Genomic DNA, 8,927 nt, shown 5'->3' on the forward strand with positions numbered 1-8,927 from the left:
CTTCAGACTTCAACCTTAGTTCCCTGTGTTAATATAAGGGAGCCAGCCAGACTCTTCTCCAAATATTTACAGCCTTTGCAAGCAGGACAAAATGATAAAGAAAGAAAAAGGCAGGGGGAAGTCATGCAAAGATTACACAAGCGCAGTGGCAAGGCAGACCCACAGGTCTCACCCCCAGACAAGGTCTGCTGCTCGCGGTCTGGCTATGACAACAGGAATACAAGAGCACTTCATCTTCCCTCTTCAGGTTCCTCTCAGACTCCAAGAACTCAGAAGCCACAAAACTACTGCCCCCCACCCCCTTTTTCCTTTAAGGGATTTTGGGACATACTGGTCCCTCACAGCTATAATTAGAACTCAGCTGAATAATTTTTAGTGCTCTAAGCCGCAAGGTTACTTAACAATACCAAATCAATTGGCTACCTTAATGCACCACCTGGAGTTTTAACTTAAACCAAATAGAAGTTATTATACAAGAAATATGCAAGGACTGCAGTCTTCAAGAGTCCTTTCTACTCCCTCTTAGCCATAGTGATGAAGACAGTCAGCACTTTTTGCAGATCAATACTGCATTTGAATGTGACCACCACTCCAATTATTGCCTCAATTACAGAGGCATGACTTTGCTTCTGCACCCCTACCCCTTTATTGAAAAAGGCACCATGCATGTTGCCCACTGAAGTGGTACCTGCAGGAAATCATTAACCCACTAATTTGAAATCAATTTAAAGTCCATTTGCCTAATGACATGAGCACTGTAAATTATCTATAAATTGTTAATTTATGAAAAAAATGACATCTAAATTTTTGTTTTATTAATTGGCTTTTCCAGATGCAATGTGTCTAAAGCTTTATAATCCACACCTCTTGGTGAGAAAATATTAAAACCTGCTTAATAAGATGTCTTTTATGCCAAGAACAAGAGTAAAACAAGAGTAAACCCACTCTTGTGAACACTTCAATGTGAGGCTTTGCGCATTCACCCTGGTAATTAGAGAAGTCATAGGGAGAGGGGAAAAAAGGTTCTTTCAGTGTCTGTTCACGTTCTTGAACAAAATTGGTTTCAACCACATTTGCATTTTCAGAGATAGAATCCCTCTGAGTGCAGAAACCAACACCAGCCCAGGTCACCTCGCATCTTCCTTGTGCCTCCTTGGCAAGGTCTCAGCCAGGCAGACTTTGCGCTAACACCGTGCGAGGAAGAACTTCACCCCCTCAGCAAATATTTGAGTGACAGATTCTCACCAGCTAAAACATTAGCAGGAAATGATTGTCAAAGTCTGTCTGCAGACCAGGTTGCAATTTCTCTGCTGACAGTGGAGAGGCATTAAAAAAGTTTTCCTAACAATTTCAATAGATCTACTTCTAGTGCTGGAGTGCAGAGACCTTCAGATTATTTTCTCGTAATAGCATGTACCTGATCCACAAAAGATAAATATCTAGTCAACTGACTAGATTTAGTTCCTTACTCCAGTTGGATTTGCAGCCTTAATCTCTCATGCAATACTCCAGGTCCTAAATTTCCGTCCTACCCCAGGCACCTGCTTAGGAATTGCAGGCACACTCATCCACAGTCACCCACAAATCAAGCCCATGCAATTTCTCCACCCCACGGTAACTAGGTAACATGGCAGTAATTTTCAAATATTGGTATCTATCTACAAAAGTAGAAGCATAAAGAACTCAAGGTTTCATTGACCCAAAGAGCAAGTACGCCTGAGGAAACCACAGCCTGCACCCAGAAGCCCTGGGGATCGATGGTAGATGATGATCACTGGGCACAGATTTATTGCAAATCAGTATCTTGGCCCCACTGTTCACCAAAAAAAAAGCTCCAAGTGCACCACACCCTCAAGAGGAAGAGAAGGGGGCAGGATAATTTTGGCTGCAGTCAGATGTTCAGCAAATCCTTCAACATAGATTCAGACTTTTGGTACAATTTCAAGGGGAAAGACACCCCAGGAGTGAGAATGTGAATTCAGAGGAGCCAGCCTGGGATACAGCCAAGGGGCAGGGAATGGCACTGCCCCAGCTCAGCCCAACAGTGCTTCAAAGCCCTGCCTTCCTCCCAGGATGGAAGTCAGAGCCACAAGGTCTTTCCTTGGACCTAGATCAAATGTCCAGCAGCAATCGTCCATCACCAGGCCAGACTGCTTTCAGCTTTATCAGAAGAAAAGTGAGCCTCAGTCTGCAGCAATACTGCTTGTTTCACCCTAGCACACCCATGAGGGAAAGCCAGCTATTTCTGGTCTCTTTAGGACCTGACCCAAAGCCCAGAAAACAGCAGAAAGACTCTCATGAGCCTTTGTACACTGAGACCAGCTACACAAGTGAAAGTTCCCCAGTGCAGGGACCAACCACCCCTGTGCTCGAGCAGCAGCTGGCATACACAGAAAAGCCCAGTTCATGCCGAAATAGCAAGCTGCAGTCTCAAGCCTTCCCTCTTCCATTAGTGCTCCATTTAAGTCCATCCTCGCATCTGTCTGGCTGATGACTCCCTCCTTCTCCCTGCCCCAGCAAGCCCCTTCACCAGACAGCCCCCCCTTCTTCCCTGCTAGATAGATACTAAATATAAATATACACTAGGGAGAACTTGCCAGGAAGAGGAAGGCTGGGATTTAAGAGCTTCCCCCTCCTTCATCTACACAACACATACACACCAAAACAGAGCTGTTTTGTCATTTGCTTTCACAGCTCCCAGCTGAGGGCTAACCCCCCCACTGCCATTCATTGCCACAGCTTCTGCAGCAAGAGCACAATGCTGGAAATACTTTTCCCTGAGGATGCATCCAGTCCCTCTGCTGTTCTCCTTCAGCAGATCCCAGCAATGCCCTAGCAGGTCAGGTGATGAATGCAATTGCACTGAAAGAAAAATTGCCAGCTGAATGCTGGCCCTATTCCCTGCTCCCCTAGTGAAACCAATCCAGTTGGAAGAATTTCTGCCTGCTGATATGCTAATATTTTAAATAAGCTTTAATTGGCCTCCCAATGCTAGCAGTGTCACTCCACATACCCTGTGCCAGTCCTCAGTTCTTTTCAGCCCCATCATGCTGCATCTCATGCCCTGTGCCTCTGCCTGTAAAGCCCAAGAAGAGACGGCCAGTTCCCATCAGCCTGCTTGCCCCACTTATGCTGTAAGATATATTTATTCTTGTGTGAAATCACAGCACCACCTGTTCTGATCATTTCACAGTTCCCATTTAAAAAAACCCCTTGGGGTAGGGGAGAAGAGAAAATCCAGTAGTCCTTGTGCTGGCTGCTCTTCGAAACAGCATGAAGGGAAGGGTGTGTGGGTGAAGGCATGCACAGGAGACTTGAGTCATACACAGTCTTTACCCAGCCAGCACTTCGACAGCTCCTTTAGGGCTCAGTCCAAGAGTCCMTGAATATCTCTGCAATGACTCCGAGTCATAGGCAACATACCTGAACAAGCTGGTGCTTTGCTGATGCAGCTGCTCAGAAGCAAAGGCATCTGATCAGACTAGCTGAAATCCAGTTGGATTGAAGCTCAGCTCCTTTGCATTGCACAGGGTTACTCCAGTTTTGCACTGGCATTAAGTGAGCAGATCATTTGCTCCAGCCCTCTGCTCAGAGAGGCTATGGCTTAAGTGTCTGCCACACAGGTCACTTCAAGCACCAGGATCATGCATATGGACCTCAGAAGGACCTTGTCATCCCCTCCCCCCCTCTCCCCCCCAAACCTACCCCATAATGCAGCATTATTTCAGGCTGGGTCAGAAGGACATTGTTTGACCCATACTGCCATGTAACCGGACTACAGGCAATGTTACCAAGGACAAAGCTCTTCAGCATTTCCAGGTAAATGATCATGCTGCTGCCCCAGTTGTCTTCAGCTCTTGCCACACCCCTGTGTCCTCAACCAGCTACTGCTCCTCCCTCTTATTCCCTGGATTTCCCTCCCCCACTCCTGTATCCCTCCCAGAGCATCCATCACAGAGAGAAGGCAGCATACGTGCTTGCCTTATGCAAGGACTCTTGCAGTAAAGGCACCAGGGAAACTCAAAGCCATCTCTTCCCAGGTGCAATGTGAGGCCTYGCCTAGATCCCTGGGAACATCTTAGGTTTTATGTTTATTTTCCAGTGTGATCATCAAGCAAGACAGCAGAGAGACCTGTCACCATCCATCATGAGCTTCATTGTTTAGTAATAAGATGTATCGCCCCCTTGCAGCAAAATAACACTCCAGCCAGAGCTCCCATTTGTTATGATCTGGCTGACTGGGACAGCTGTTCATGTCAGTGCTGTAGACACTCCATTTGGAGCAGAGACAGCAAATTTTAAGTGCTAATAAATGGGATTGCAGGCTACTGAACACACACGGGGTTACTGGCTAGTCACCACCAGCCTTCTGTGGCCAGGTTCCTCCTCAGGGAGGCCCAGGAGCTCAGCGGCAGCAGCCACCACAGCAGCCCTTGTCCAGTGCCGCCTGCCACCTACCTCCTCCCACCAGCTGCTTAAAACGCAGCAGGGCAGGGGAGTTTGGCCCAGCCTGCTGAGCAGTCGCAGCTCCACCCCACAGCCTGCTGCGTCCTCCCCAGGCACCCGGCTAACCTTGCTGGGAGCTCTCAGGGCACAACTACTGACTGTGAAGTGCCCAAAGACCCAGCCGCTCTGCAGGCAGCGAGGATGTATTACAGGACCCAGCAGGTTAAAGAAGCTTTCTCAGTTGAATAGGAACAAGGGCAGAGTAGTGGCGCAGATGGAAAAAACTTACTTGTCTCCAAGCGACAGGAAGGAGCTGTATCTGCTCTTCTGTGGTTAGCTTTATTAGAAAGTGCCTCAGTAGATCAAACAGCAACAGAGAGAAAACTTTGCAGAAAGCACTGGTGCACTTCTCCAGGAGTATACGATGCTAACCTAGGGAAGATAGGATTAAATGCTTAGCTAGGTGGCTCTAACCTGGTGCTTCCTGTGCTTTCCCAGGGTTACAGATATACTCTGATCTCAGGTTTATTACAAGCTGCACAGGCTGCTTAGCCTTAAAGCTTCAAAGAAGCAAAGGCCCAGCAAAGCTCTGCCACTGGCAGCAGCTAGAAGATGGTAACTGCATACTCATATGTGTGTTTGCAGGTGTGCAGGTCATCTGTCACCATGCCAGAAGCACAAATATGCACCAGGGCAGTTCAGAGCATGCTCTCTCTCCCCACATTAGCTTGACTGTGGTCAGCCTAACCCAGGCTCAAGCAAATACCAGCTTTCCTGTACTCCCAGCTAGAGCCAAGAGTCCTGGGACACCAGCCAGGGCACCTGCACACACAGTGGCCTCGCCCCAGCTGAGGAACAGCCATCCCAGCAAGGATGGAAGAGCCCTCACAGAGCAGCCTTAGACAGTGCATGAGGGCTTTTGAGGCAGCATCCAACAGTGGATTTCACTGAGGTCACATCCCCATACATTAGATACAAATGTCACTTCCATTTCCACACTAGAAAAAAAATGAAAACATACAAAGCACTGGCAAGATACAATTTATCATCACTGTCATTCTAGGCATTCACAACAGCCGGAGTTTACCCTTCCGTTCCCTTAGGGCAGCTCCTTTGAGAGATACATGAACACCAGAGGCAGGGGACAGATCCCATGCTCATTTATATCCATGTCTCTAACAAACTAGATCCCTCAGGAAGACTGCAAGGGTTAAGATAAAAAAAGTCAGCCCACCACCCTCTGCAACCAACCTGAGAAACTGTCATCAGGAGTCATTTAGCCCCCAAAACCATGGCACCTGGACTGAGGCTCTAGGAACCCTGYCTTTTCCTCTTGCCAGCTGCTCTAACAAGGCAGCTGGGGAGATCACCAGGAGAGGGAATTGCTGGCTGGTGTCTGCATCAGCCCCCTGACAGTGAGAACAGCACATGGCTGGGGTACAGTGAGTCATCCAGAGCAGCACAGCCAGCTCAACAGCACTTGCACAAGGAAAAAACCTGCCTAGTGTCTGCAGGGGTCAGTCAGATCCCCAGATTATTTCAGCTGTTTGCAGGCAGCACAGAGTCAYCACACCTGAGATGCTCACCTGAGCCTAAAGATTAAAAACAGGTACCAAACATGCACAAAGCACCACCTTGTCACTGCAATTTCTCAGCATCCCCCATATAGCCTTGTGGCTTAGCAAGGTGTCACTCTGGCCAGAAGTTCCCCCCCTGTCCAAAAACAAAGAGCTGGAAAGAAAAACCCRCAGGTGGCAGATCCTTTAGCACTTTTGGGCTGCATCTTGTTCAAGAGAAAACCACAAGCCCAGGCAGCATGCAAGGAGATGAACCACCACTGCTCGCTCTCTAGTGACAAGACAATATTGGCCATCAAAAAACTCCTTGAAGCAAAGCAGAGCAGCTGTGGCAGGCAGCAGCAAACTCATCATGCTCTTGAACACTGCCAAGGGACAACTTGAGCCTTTCATCATTCTTCCACAGCAGGGAGCTGTCCTGACAGGCAGCATTCAACACAGACAGCAAAGCTTGGTCCAAACTCAGGCAGACAGTTGTAGGCAATTAGCTTGAGCACTGACTGCTTAGTCAGTTCACCTGCTTGCTTCTTCTCCTTTGTTAGTCTGCAAATAGCCCAAGCAAAGCCAGGCTATCACCCCTTGGGAAAAGCTCCCTGGAGCCTGCACAAACCAGCTGATGGGCATGGGAGCAGGTTCAAGAGAGAGGACCCAAATCCTGACCTCCTCTTGATACACCTCTGTCCAGTACAACACAACCCTGCACCCACCAGGGAAGCTCAGCATGACAAAGGCCACCAGCCAGGAAGGCTTAAAAGTACTAGTGCAGCAGCCATGGTAACCTTCCCTTGCAGTCACCCTGCACTTCCTACTCCATACCAAGAGATTCACTCCATACCAAGAGATTCAATTGAAAAGGTCATTAGAGTTTTTTTTAAAAAACAAAGAAAACAAAAAAGGACACATGCACTCCCTGGCTGTTTTAAAAGCAGAGCCTGGGTTTCCACTGCACCAGGCTGTGAAGGGCCCCATTCCACCCATATTCTCTGGTTCAGTCTGTTTAGGGAAATAATTTCAAACAACCAGTCAGGGGTGAGAAATTTGTTATCACCCCATCTCCATCACTTGCAGTCCCCTGACAAAGTCACAGAGCTCCTTGGTGATGGCTAAGATGTCTGCACCAGCGCCTAACACAACCAGTAAGCTAACAAATGTTAACATAAAACAGCCATGAGGTAGCAAGAGCTCCTTGCCTCACTGTCAAACCACCTGAGCCCCAGTGTTCTTGGTGCCATGTTTCAGCACACCCCTTCAGTAACTAGATGTCCTTACACTCATCCTGGGGACTTCTTCCACTGGAAGAGGAGGTGACCCAGCCTCCCTRCTCACATGTTCTAGGACCAGCTATGCAAAGCAGCAGTCACCATGGGCATCAAAACTCTTCCTTGCAAACGTATCCCTTGGTGGGTAGTTTATATACAGACACCTGATGGTACTCATCCCTCTTCCRTGGCCTTAATTACCCTCTCAGTAGCTGTTGTTATCACCTCATTGCTTCCTTTTCCAGAAGCAGAAGTCTTCTTATTTAAGATGGAGGACATTTCTGCTGTCTGCCTAAATCACAACCTGCTTGTAATTTAATTCAACCTCCTCCACTTCCCATCATGAGCTGTTGTTTATGGCTGCTGTTTACCAGCTGCCGCCTTTCAGCCCAGCAGTGGCTGCACTTTACTGGCAGATTAATTGATTCCCTGGACTGACACACACAARCATATGACCCCACCCTGCAGAAGGGCTTCTCTGCTTCAAACCTGGCCTTCAAATCTGGATCTATGGCAACCTTTGTCACCCCTGCCCAACGTGCATTAGGCCTTGTTCTCATCCAGACTCTCCCACTGCCTTTCTCCCTGCCAAAACACCAGGCTAGCTGCTAACGCTTCTGCTGCCAGGATCCCTGGCCTTTTCTACTGCTTGTTGTGTGCAGCAGGCTGGAATATGATTTCACGCTGAGCTCCTGGGGCAACAAATTTGCCCTAACCTGAGGAAGAAAGAGGGGGAACCCCCCCCCCACACACAATAAAGACAGGCATCCTGGGCCAGCACTCTGAGAAACGAGACACACAAACCTTCCAAGCTCCTACCATTCCGGGCTCGCATTGTTTTCCACGCCGGCTTACAGCAAAGGAAACCCTGGCCCCCGGCCTCTCTGTCTCCAGCTCATCATCATCCTGCGGCCCTGGGGAGCACACAACAGCTGAATAAGGAGCAACCCAAAGGCACAGCTCGCCACAGGTCTGCCGGACCCCGGCTCACCACTCGAGAGCTGCTGTCACCTGCAAGGGGACAAACTGCCAGGGAAGGGAAGAAAGCGAGCCATCATCTTCCAGTGACCTTTGTGTCAATCAGAGGGGGAAGACCATTCCTGAGAGGTTCGGGAACAGATAAGGAGCCACCTGGGATACACAGAAAGCAAYGATGGACTGAACCAAGGTCTCCACTCGGTGCCAAGCGAAGCCTCCATCCCCATGTACGCCCAGGGGGACCGGCTGCAGGCAGGAGCGCACGCAGCCCCTCAMAGACACTGTGCGTGGTACAGCCTATTTCAGGAGAGCCAGCGGGAGAAAGAGAACAGTGTGTGGGAGAGGAGGGCTGAGGACCGGGGAGCATGATCACACRGAGAGGGGGGAAAAAAAAAATCCCAAAAAAACTCACACACCCACAGGCGAGCCCTGCTTTTCATCTGGAGCCTGTGAGACGGCAAGGCTGCATCACACGGCAGCCAGCGTGAGACTTGAACACTATTTCTGCGCATAAGTCACCTGCGACAGACGGGAGGGGAGCAGCCACGGGGGAAACGGTGCCAAAGAAACGCGGGCTCCTGGCGCCCCGTTACTCACAGCCGGGCTCGGGGGCTGCCCGGCCGCCGCCGCCGCGGCGCCTCAGCGCCCCTGACAGAGCCCAACGGTC

The sequence above is a fragment of the Apteryx rowi genome, unplaced genomic scaffold (assembly GCF_003343035.1).
Source record: "Apteryx rowi isolate R43461 unplaced genomic scaffold, aptRow1 scaffold_38, whole genome shotgun sequence".
Classification (NCBI taxonomy): Eukaryota; Metazoa; Chordata; class Aves; order Apterygiformes; family Apterygidae; genus Apteryx; species Apteryx rowi.